At 42.7% G+C, this 12308-nt stretch overlaps 1 protein-coding gene and 1 non-coding gene across 2 annotated transcripts in view; one reads left to right on the top strand and one right to left on the bottom strand.

Moving 5' to 3' along the window:
- The window catches only part of TMEM163 (transmembrane protein 163), a 238594-nt gene that overhangs the window by 152421 nt on the left and 73865 nt on the right, over positions 1–12308 (top strand). The gene's annotated exons all lie outside the window — the stretch shown is intronic.
- TRNAG-UCC (transfer RNA glycine (anticodon UCC)) lies at positions 6325–6398 on the bottom strand. Its single transcript has one exon. It is a non-coding gene; the product is annotated as a tRNA-Gly (tRNA).

Raw genomic sequence — 12308 nt, 5'->3', positions numbered from 1 at the left:
GTTGTTAATAAATCACAGCCCAGGGGACTTGGAAGTGAGAGAAAGATATTGGGGAAGGGGGGAGGTAATGGAGGCAGCGCGCACGGGAGAAATTAGTGTAGGAGGAACTTGGCAAGGTCGAACGACACAGGGAATCTCACGCCTGTCTTAGCCATTCTAAACCCTGGGTACCATGTAAGGCGACAGGAAGTACCAGAGCCTTCCGCTGCTGTCAGCTGCGGAGGGCCATCAGGATGCTTGCTGTGGAAGGTACAGCTTGATGCTCACTGGGGGCCTGTGACATTTTGCATATGATTGCAGCACAGGTGGGAGGCCCCCCAAAGGCTCCCCAGTGCCAGCTGTCTGTTTTGGGCCATCCATCCGTCAGCTCCCAGAGATGGAGAGGTGGAGGCAGATGGGAGGCTGTGCATCTTTACAGGCTTCTAATTCTGCCACATTGAGGCAAAAATGCAGCCCGGGAGGTTGTTCTCTTGTGCCAAACGTACCTCCAAATGGTATTACACTCCGCAGCATATCAGGAAGCCAATGTGAGAGGTACGGAGGAATATTCTTAGAGAGACGGAAATGCTTTGTGTGTCTTCTCATGCGAAAAAGGTGGGGCATGCTGGTTCTCACCCAGGCAGGGTATTTGTCCTGTTTGCTTTTCCAATTTGCTTGGCCTGAAAACTACCAGTTGACAGGATAGCTTGAGTCTTTTGATTCCTGGTTTCGGTAGCCCTCTTGCTGGTTTTGAAACCCATGCCAGAAATTGAAAAAGAAAACTGATGCAGTCAAGAAAGGATGGATTGGTAATTTGCTTTTGGTGTCTGGTCTAAGTGGACTGGAAAAGCAAAAAGTTATACCAAGAACATATTAAAATAGTACTACATCCCCCCACCCCCACTTCTCAGGGCGGATTCCATCTGACCTTAAATTGAGGGCTCTGGGAAGGCGAAGTGCATTTCTTCCACATTTGTCTAGTGCTCTTAACTTTACAAAGCTCTTGAGTGTGTTTTAGCTCAAGAGCAGACCTTGAACTAGAATAAATAACTTCAGAGATGCCCTCAGTGCCTGATGAGAGCTAATGCAGAAGGTAGAGCCTTGATAGCAGGACGTGAGCTCATCTGCCTGGAATGGTTTGGATTCAGGCTTGCCTGAAGGCAGAAGGGAGTTGCCTTCCACTGTCAGGAAAAGAACATATGAAACCCAGCAGATACAGACATGATATTAATGGGTTGTGATGCGGTGGGTGGGATGTATTTGAGGAAGGAGGTAGGCTTGGTGCCTGTTACAAGTTGAATTGTGTCTCATGAAAGGAGGTTGAAGTTCTAACCCCCTGTACCGCAGAATGATACCTTGTTGCGAAACAGCATCTTTGCAGATGTCACCAAGTTAGCGTCTTAATCCAGTGAGACTGGGGTCCTTGTAAGAAGAGGAGGCACACAGAGACAGAGGGGCTCAAGGAGAAAATGACCTTGTGACAATGGGGGCAGAGTTCAGAGTGATGTATGTACAAGCCAAAGAACGCAAGGATTGTTGGTAAATCCCAGTAGCTAGAAGAGGCAAGGAAGACGTATGCTGTGTGGGTTTCAAAGGGAGTGTGGGCCTGCCAACACCTCAGTTTCAGACTTTAAGATCCCAAAACTGTGAGACAATAAATTTCTGTTGTTTTAAGGCCCCCAGTTTGTGGTGCTTTGTTATAGCAGCACAGGAAACTAATACTGTCCCGGAGAAGAATTCTCTATCACACCTGCACTCACTTGCTCTGCAACCTTCAGTGGTTTATTAATCTTTTGAAACTTCAGTTTTCTCATGTGTAAAAGGGGGATAGGGCCATGATAGCTACCAAAGGTCACTGAGGTGAAGATTAAACATGATACTGAATGTGACTGTCAATATATGCTCAAAAAATGTCAGATCACTTATATTCCATCCCTAGAGCTTTGAATTTTTTTTATTAGTCATACTGGAATAGTTTCTCATTATCTGTTCTACTGTTCTATTTTGCTTTTCAAGAGTGTGGAATAAAAGACTCTGCAAAGAAAATTTGGAAAAACTCAAATACATGCTTTGGCATATGTAGAAAGTTGCTTTTGACCCTGAGACATGGGATAGTAGTGTAGTGAGGTGAAGAAAGATTATTTCTTGATTTCCTGATTTCATCCCCAAATTTGGATCAAGACAAAGCAATATATGATTATTGTAAAAGGTTGGGTTAATTCCTAGCAGCCCAAAGAATACAGTAAAACTCACTTGTTATAAGACCTCCCAGAGTTAACATTTTGATGTATAGCTCATGTGTGTGTGTGTGTGTGTACATGTGCCCATGTGCATGGTTCCATATACATCCTTTTTTTCCACATAAATAGATATGATCTATATATACCCTTTTGAAAACTGGGTTTTCTCTGTTACCACCACGTTTTGAACATTTTTCCATCTTAGGACAGAGATATGTTATTTTTTGGTAGTTCTGCAGTATTCTATGTATGGATTTAACATACTTTATTTAAGCAATTTTCTGCTGAAGACATGGGTTGTTTTCAATGTCTTGAAGTTAGAAACAACCTGAAATAACTACATGACACATCTGTGGGTTTTTTTTTTAAATAAATAAATTATAAATAATAAAATTAATAAAATAAATTATATAAATAAATAAATTTATTGGCTGCATTGGGTCTTCATTCCTGCGCACAGGCTTTCTCTAGCTGTGGTGAGTGGGGTCTACTCTTTTTTGTGGTGCGTGGGCTTCTTATTGTGGTGGCTTTTTCTTTTGCGGAGCACAGGCTCTAGGCACATGGGCTTCAGTAGTTGTGGTATGTGGGCTCAATAGTTGTGGCTCATGGGCTTAGTTGCTCTGCGGCATGTGGGATCTTCCCAGACCAGGGCTCGAACCCCTGTCCCCTGCCTTGGCAGACAGATTCTTAACTGTTGAGCCACCAGGGAAGTCCTGACACATTTGTATTTTAATGCTTGTCCTCTTGTTTCTTTAGGGTAAATTACTAGAAGTCTGGGTCAAATAATATGCTAACTTATAACTGGGATGCCCGGTGTCAAACTGTGCTCCAAAAAGTTCATACTGATTTACATTCCCACTGGCAGGGGTGAGGATGTGTGCTTACTCACTTTTCCCAGCACTAAGTGTTATTATTCTTTTCAATCATAGCCCTTTGTCCAGGTGGAAAATTGAATTCTCTATGTTAATGTGCATTTAAAGAAATATTACCAGCCTAGCTGAGCATATTCACATATGTGTTTCTGGCACTAGTATTTCTTTTGGGAAGTGGGTTGCCAAAATTTCAAATAGGATGAGAAGTCTTTTATTTCCATTTTGGAACATTGCCCAGACTCTGGCGGCTAGAACTTCAGTGACTAAGGAAGTACAACTTCCTTCCTGCCCTGCGCCCCCCAAATTCTTTTTTTTTTTTTTTGCAGTGCCATTTTTTTTTTCTTTCATAGATCTAATTACCTGTATTTAATTTATGTATCAGTGTATTTGTTTATTGCCGATCGCCCTCACAAGATTTTATGCCCCCAAAAATATGGAAATTCCTGGGACTTCCCTGGTGGTCCATTGGTTAAGACTTCACCTTCCAATGCAGGGGGTGCAGGTTCAAACCCTGGTCAGGGAGCTGAGATCCCACATGCCTCACGACCATAAAACCAAAACATAAAACAGAAGCAATATTGTAGCAAATTCAATAAAGACTTTTAAAATTGGTCCACATCAAAAAAAAAAATCTTTAAAAAAAAAAAAAAGCCTGGGTATTTCTTAACTGTCATATTCTTTTCAACCTCTAGAATAATGCCTGGCATTTAGTAGGTGCTAGTTAGAGTTGCAGAATGAACAAATGAGCTATGGAACCCCCTCATCCTATGTAAAATTTTCATAACCTTTATTACGATGATAATAAGTATTTACTGAGCACCTGCTCTGTGCCAGGTATGCTGGGCTGTGCATTAGGTAGAGGTGTTGTTGCAGGAAGGGGGACCCCTTCGAAGACCTGAGAGCAGGTTCTTGTGTAACACTCAAAAATGAGTTGTCTGAGGAGACACATGTACTGACAGAGCAAGAGACTTTATTGGGAAGGGATGCCCGGGTGGAGAGCAGGAGGGTGAGGGAACCCAGGAGGACTGCTCTGTCGCGTGGCTCGCAGTCTCGGGTTTTATGGTGATGGGATTAGCTTCCAGGTTGTCTCTGGCCGATCATTCTGACTCAGGGTCCTTCCTGGTGGCGCGCGCATCGCTCAGCCAAGATGGATTCCAGAGAGAAGGATTCTGGGAGGTTGGGAGGCCAGATGGACTGGAGTCTCCTCTCTCCTTTTGACCTTTCCCGAATTGTCATGGTTGGTGGTGGCTTGTTCGTTCCGTGTTCCTTACCAGGACCACCTGTTGTTAAGATCACTCGTGTAGGGTGGTTACTATTGGGCCTGGCCAGGATGGGCAGTTTCAGTCAGTGGTTCCCATACCAGTATTATTTAATACTTGGTAGAGAAGGTAAATATTGCTCCTGAAGCCTCATGGCTGGTAAATGGATACAACTGGAGTTTGAACCTAGATCTTGCTTGCCTGGAAATTTGCTTGTAACCATTCTGTAACACTACCTCTCCAAATGACCATTCCTGTGTCTTGGTTTTACCACTTTTTTGTCCCTCCCACCCCTGGAAATGCCCCTTCCTTAGCAATTAGCTGCAACCCAACATTAATTGGAGGGAGAGGGAAAGTGGAATTAAGAACTATGAAATTAATCAACTTGCAGTGCAGTCCTGGGCTTCCATTCTGTGTACGTTGGGGAGATGGTTGGCAGTTGGCTAGACAAGGATAAACTGCCTGGGCCACCTCGGGGCCGTCTGGGGCAGGGTTGGCCTTCCCAGGAGCTGGTGGTCATGTCCCAGGTCGCCTGGCAAATGGCTGCAGTGCTTGTCACAGTGCTGTGATGTCTCAAAGGCCCTGCCAATGAGGATCATTTGTTTTAGCCACAGCCTGGATTCCTTCCATGCTCTTTGCAACTTTGCCTCCTGTTTCAGGGCCAAGCTGGCAGCTGAATAGGGCCTGGGCTGAGGGCTTTACCGTCAAGGAACAGGAGCTCAAGTTTGTTCCCGGCTGTGACCTCTCCTCTGGCACCTGCTGCAAGATGGGGCGTTTGCTGAGCGGAGACCATTCTCTCTCCGAGAACACTGGCCAGTCAGCTTCACCCTGAGGGTGGTCACCCTTTGGGAATTTGGGCCTGAGTGTCTCATTGTTCCTCATCCTTCCATCGGATACTCTGGGCTGCGGTGGCCGAAACCCCCGCCTGTGCCTTGAGGTGAACGGACTTAGTTCCAGAGCCCTCTTTGAAGTGGGGAGGTTTGAGGCAGTTGAGAACAAGGCCTTCTCTTTGTAACCACCTTTGTCAGCGGGCGACATTGGCAGATACGTTCCCTTCTCCGAGGGGTCCTATTTTTCAGAGGAAAACTCTGTGGGCTTGGTTCCTCCATAGTTGTCTTTGAAGGTTCAGGGTCAGAGTTTTCAGGGCATGTTTCTTCTCCCTTCAGTCTCCTGTGTGTTAGCTATTCAACATTTAAAATTCAATTTTGCATAGTACTTGCCACTAATTAATACCAAAATGTTGCTGCTGGTTATAGCTGGTGGTGACTTTGTTCTTTAAACGTTCTGATTTTCGGAAAAATATTTCACAAGGTACACGTGTTATTTTTGTAATCCTATCAAGCATACTTTTTTTTTTCCCGCTTTGGAGGAATAGAAAAGGCAAGCCAGCATAGGAACAAAGACTAAAGCTCCCCTCCCCTCCCCCCCCCCAACCTCTGTTGGTACTGCCTGCCCATGGGTGCTGTTGTACTTGCTGTCAACGCCACCGGGTGCTTTTACATAGGATTACTTCCTTTATGAAGCGACCCACCACAGTGTCTGTAGCCTTCCTTTGGGTGGTCAATGAAATTGCCTTGATTAGAGTTCTAGTGACTTTTTTCTCCTAGGTCTCCTGCCTTTCTCTAAATAGATGCACACTTTGAACTTGTAGTCAGCATGGGTTTTACAAGCATCGCCGTCTGACTCAACTTATTCATATCGCTAAATAGAAGGCACCTTGAGGGATACTTGAGTTGTTTTTTTGTTTCTTGTTTTTTTGGCGAATAGTTTCTACCTACCTCATAAAATTGTGATGAAAAGCAAATGAGATAATATAGGTAAGTTTCTTGTCCCAGTATTGCTTGTTACGTATAGTAGGTATTGGATAAATGGGGGTTGTTTTTATTGTTTTTTTAATTTTAAAAAATACGTATGTATGTATTCATTCATTTTGGCTGCACCGGGTCTTAGTTGTGGCATGCAGGCGGCATCTAGTTCCCTGACCAGGGTTTGAACCTGGGCCCCCTGCATTGGAAGTGGCAGAGTCTTACCCACTGGACCACCAGGGAAGCCCCAAATGGGGGTTATTTTTAACAGTAGGCTTACCAGACAAAATAGAGATAGGCATGTTTTTTTTTTTTTTAAATAGCTTTATTGAAGCAGACTCATAGATCTAGAGAACAAACTAGTGGTTACCAATGGGGAGAAGGAAGGGGTGCAGAATAGGGGTAGGGAGTAAGAGAGACAAACCATTAGGTATAAAATAAGCTACAAGGAGAACAACAGGGTCCTACTCTATAGCACAGAGGATGATATTCAGTATCCTGAAATAAACCGTAACGGTAAAGAATATGAAAAAGAATATATATATTTGTAAAACTGAATCACTTTGCCGTACAGCAAAAATTAACACAACGTAAATCAACTATATATTAATAAAATACAAAAGGAAAAAGTAAAATAAGCTACAAGGATATATTATACAACATGGAGATTATAGCCAATATTTTATAATAACCATAAATAGAGCATAACCTTTAAAAAGTATAAATCAATATATTATATACCTGTAACTATATAATACTGTATAGCAACTATACGTCAATTAAAATATAAAAAATAGATTAAATTACAGTCCACATAGCATACTGTTTGTGTACACATCAGTGGCTTTTCGTATGTTCACAGTTGTGCATCTATTGCCACAATCGATGTTAGAACCTTTTTATCACCACAAAAAGAAGCCTCATTCTCTTTACCTTTCACTGTTCCCAACCTTCCCAATCCCTTTTCCCTCTTCCCAGTCCTTGGCAAGCCCTGTAGTGTTGCCTATCCAGGGCCTCTCCTGTAAGTGGAATCATACACTGTGTGGTCCCTTACTTGGCATGTTTTCTTCCTTTACTTAGACTGTCACTTAGTATAATGTTTTCAGCATTCCTCCACATTGTAGCAGATATCGGTGTTTCCTTTTTATTGCTGTGTAATATTCCATTGGATGGATGTGCCACAGTTCACTTATCCCTTCATCAGCTGATGGACATGTGCATTGTTTTCCTTTTTGGCTATTAGGAAGGATGCTGCTCTGAACATTTCTGTGCAAGTGTTTGTGTGGAAACATGTTTTCATTTTGGGGAGATGGGGTGAAATTGCTGTGTTACATGGTAACTCTGTGTCTAACATTTGAAGAATTGTCAAACTGTCTTCCAAAGTTGCTGCACCATTTTACGTTGCTGCCAGCAATTTATGAGGGTTCTAGTTTCTCTACCTCTTTGTCAGCACTTATTATCTGCCATCCTAGTGGGTGTGAGTAGTATCTTTGTGTTTTTGATTTATTCTTAAGTGTTCACATGCTTTGGAAAAATCACCTTTCTCTTCCCTTGTTTTACGCTTGGTCTTGATTCCCACAGACCCTTTAGAAGTTGCATTACCCCTGCTAGTGTTGCAGAAATCCGTCCATTGAGAAACCAAGCACCACACTTGGAGGACTGGAGAACTCCGGTTTATCAAGCCGGCGGCACCAGATAAGCTCACGCTCCAAAGTTCTGGGCCCCAAACTCAGGGTGAGCTTTACTTTTATAGTGCACGTTTACAGAGCATGGAAGTTTCCAAACAGAAACTTACAAGAGCAGGTGCAGAACATTCCATTTTTTAGCAAAACATCTTAAAGTTACATTGAATTGTTAGGTCATCCTGTTTTTCTGTTTTTCTCCAGGCAGCAGCATATTTCACAAAAGCAAAACAAGCATGGAGTTGTTTTTAGCTGAGTGTAAGTTTCTAACTTTCCTCTTCACTAGTAAAGTGGCTTGTGTCTGGAGAAGGTTTCCTCCAAGAGGCCCTCCATCCCACTGACGATGTCCTCCTGGACTTCTGGCTCTGCAGAGTCTAGCTTTTGGCCTTACAGGGTGAGGCTTGGTTTTAATGGCACAAGGACAGGGGACTCAGATTAATCAAATTTATAGACCTGACTGTAAAAACAGGAGGTCAGTTTATCAGTGGATGCAAAGTATCTCCATCATAAGACCTTGTCTGGGTATCCATGTGGGTTTTTCCACCTTTATGCCTGTAGGTAGACCCATGTAGAAATCCTGGGCATTGGAACAAACAGGGATTACGTGAATGCAGTGTTTCGTGGATTTAGGCTCTGAGAGCCTGATATATCTGTTTGTATAGCAGACATCCTGCTTAAAGCTAAAAGCAACTACCTTTGAGATCAGGATACTGGCTGAGAGTCTGTCTCCTTCAGGAAGGACACTTTAGAGGGATTTATCATATTTATCTTTATGATTAATTTTTTTGTGTTTCCCTAATTGACCAACCCGTTTCTGTTTTATGAGATTTTTCTTCAGTTTTGATGATGGTATCACCATCTGCTATTAATGGAGACTTCCCATTCTTTTTATTTATTCCATATTTTCCAGGTGCCTATAGGCCCTAAACATACAGCTGTGGATTTTATCATCTGGCAGGGAACCAGGGCCAGGGAGCCAAGGGATTTTTTGTAGAGTTCCTATTCTGATCTGCTGTGTTTTGATCTAAAAGTTTAACTCTTAAGATAGTCTTAATTACCAATTTTCACACCATGCTTTGGGCTCTGTGCTAAGTACTTTCTCTGCCTGTGTCTCCTTGAATCCTCAGAACAATCCTATCAGATACAGGTATCCCTAGTTCCAGTTTTATAGGTGGGAAATGGAGGCTTAAGGAGATGCAGTGGCTTGCCCAGACTCGGAGAGCTGGCGATTTGCACCAACCCCTGCTGGACTCCAAAGCCTGGCGTTGCCTTCCTTTTGAGACGGCACCGTGTAGATCCTGCTCAGCTGGGAAGCCCCATGGATTCATTGTATGCTGATGACCAGCGTGACCTGGACTCAGAAGTAAGCAGGAGTAGGAGAGAACATTGGGGAACAGCCCCAAACCTTAGGCAACGCGCACAGGGATGTCTCAGGGCTTCACAGTGAGTGGAAGGGGTTGGTGAACAGATCTCCTTTCATTCTCCCTGAAGCCCAGAAAGAAGTCATTTTTCCAATTTGAGGCCAAAAAACCCATGTTTTAGGTCTGTTTTTGCTACACATAATGTAACTACCCTTCGCTTTTATTGCCTCATCTATTAGGTAGAAATTAAAACTGCCTTGCAGGTATCAGGTAAAGGGTGAAAAGAGAGCATGTTCTGAAGAGTTGAAAAGTGTTGCATGTTTGTGTGGGTGTATGTGTATAATGTATACACACATACATGTATATATAATATATAAGTAAATATGTAAAATTTTATATGTGTAAAAATATGTATTAAATACAATTAAACTCATAAACTTCTTTAAAACAGTTTTTATTTTATCGTAGTAAGAACACTGAGATCCACCTTTAGCAAAAGTTTAAGTCTAAGATGGTATTGTTACAATAGGCACAGTTGGACAGCAGATCTCTAGAACTTAGGCATCTTGTGTAACAAAATTTTTGCCTGTTGCGAAGCAACTTCCCATTTGCCCTTCCTCCCCGTAAGTTAAATTCTTAAATACAGGACACTAAAGGGGAAAATCTCCGAGAAGATTTAATATATGTACAGAAAAGTTGCTCCAAGCTTTAAATGGCAGGGCTAACACCCACCCCATCCCCACAGCTTTCCAAGGGCAACTTGTTTCTCCCTTTGCTACTGTGTTTGTTGCTGCAAAGGGATCCTTTAGTGTGGGTGTAAGCATCCACTAAAATTTGTTCCTTGGCTTTTTCAGCCAAGAAATCTTTTGCCCTTTCTTAGCATGTATTTTTAACGAGATGACCTGTCTGAAAGATACATCGGTGGCGTAGACGTCCCCGAAAAACAAGCCTGAGCTTACCTGCTTTTAAATCAAATCCTGCTTTTAAAGTTCAATTCCTCGTCCTCTCTCAAGATGTCTGAGGCTGAGATCGTGGGAAAACTGGGTTCTCCGAGGTGCAGTTCTTCCAGGATGTGAAGGCATGTGCTGGAGTCTGAAATCGAGTGCCCTTCAGTACAGAGACTCTATTGACAAGTCCTGTTTGAGAGAATGGATGGAAATTTGGAAAATGACATGTTTACGTATTGCAATACCCTCTTTTTACCCCTATTTTGAGTAGACATTTTGTTGACTCCAGTTAAGACCCGTCTGGCTACATATCTGCTCTTCCTCAGGGTTCCTCTGGCTGTTGAGATGCACAACTCAGGAAAGGTGGTCACGGAGATACACGTTCCTGACTTTTGCAAGTGTAGGAAGGATTTGTGGATTAATACATCTTAAGGGACTTCTATGAAGTATGAGCGAATCTAAACCTCATCCTTCTTTTGAATTGTCTAGCTCATCTGCATTTCTGGGTAATGAATGATGATCTAGGCATCTGGTTTCTGGTCAGATGGATGTTATGTCAATTTAGTGTGCCTTTTCATATGTGAGGAGCTATTATTTATTTATTTATTTATTTACCCCCACGTATGTGAGGAGCTAAACTTTGTTTTGAAAAAAGTCCAGTTTTCCTGATGAGATTCCTATCAGGAGTTGTGTTTTCTAACACCTGATTCTGATGCGTACTCATTGATTCAGCAGTGAATTGTTGAGTGCCCACCAGGTGCCAGGTACTTTTTGAGACACCGGGGAACAGACAAGCCTCCACCCTCACGGACCTAACAGGAGGAGACAGAGTAACGTAATTGTAGAGCGAAGTAAGAGCTGTGAAGAAAATCAATCAGGTGATGTGACAGAGAAAGTGAGGAGGGCTTCTCTGAAGTTGGGGGTCAAAGAAGGTCCCAGAACTGATATTTTGGATGGCAGGACAGAGCCTGGAGGAAAAGCATCCCTGGGCAGAGCGGGTGGTTCAAACAAAGGCCTGATGGTGGGAACCAGCTTGGTGTGTTTGAAGGTCAGAAAAGTAGGTTCTTGTGTCTGGACCCAGTTAGTGGGGGGCAAAGGGGAGATGGAGCTGGGAGGTGGCCAGGGCTCTGGGACCCTTGGGAGGAATTTTGATTATAAGAGCAGTGGGAAGCCTTGGGCAAGTTATTGAGCAGGGGTGTGTGTGGGGGGTGGGGGGTGGGGTGAAATGGTCTGGTTATATAATTAACATCAGTGAGCTCAGGTGGTTTGTCATAAGGAAATTCTGCCGTTCTTGTGAATGTGCAAAGCTGTATGTTGTTTCTTTAAAAATGAAAAAAGATTTTTTTCATTTCACTGATTATAATTGTGCATATTTGTAGAACAAATACATTTCAGTTAATATAAATTTTAAAGCAAAAGTTTGGTCTCATTCATACTTACCCTCATCCTTTTATGTCTCCCCCATAAAAGGTAATTACAATGAACGGTTGGGTGTATGTATTTCCAGAATATTTTCTATATACAATATAGTACACCACCAATATACTTTATACACACACATATACACATATGGCTATGTATAAATGAAAATAGGATTTTCTGTATATATATATTGTTCTGGAACCTACCTCTTTTTCCAACATAAAACCCAAGGACATTTCAAAATCTCCTGCCTATGGATCTAACCCATTCTTTTTAATGGCCTCATGTAGTTCTGCTGTTGACTAAACCAGAATCAATTTTGCCATCTCCTATTAGGAAATCTGAGTTGTTCCAGTTTTTCTCTTGTAAGCTTCATGCCATCTATTGCTTGTGGCTGAATCTGTACACACCTCTTTGTGTATGTATTCCTTTAGGCCTTGTGTTTCAAATATGGGGTACTTTTTTTTTTTAAATGAGAGACAAACTGTGAGTTAAAAAATCCCATAGCCCATCCTAGCCCAACCTGTATTCTGAATGAGGGTGAAAGCTGGTCCGTTGGCAAGAGCATGCCTTACACTGGAGACCAGTCAGTCTCCAAGTACGGCAGGGCTGTCGTTTGCCCCTGATCTGTGACCTTGATAGTTCATGGGGTGGCCACTGTGAATGGAAATGCCGCCAGCCACAAATGCACGAGCGAATGAGGAACATATGCAGGGGATGGTAATCTTACCCACTTTATAT

This window comes from Hippopotamus amphibius, chromosome 8, assembly GCF_030028045.1.
Source record: "Hippopotamus amphibius kiboko isolate mHipAmp2 chromosome 8, mHipAmp2.hap2, whole genome shotgun sequence".
Taxonomy (NCBI): Eukaryota; Metazoa; Chordata; class Mammalia; order Artiodactyla; family Hippopotamidae; genus Hippopotamus; species Hippopotamus amphibius.
The sequence above is the reverse complement of the archived record's forward strand: the minus strand, read 5'-3'. Positions and strand labels throughout refer to the sequence as shown.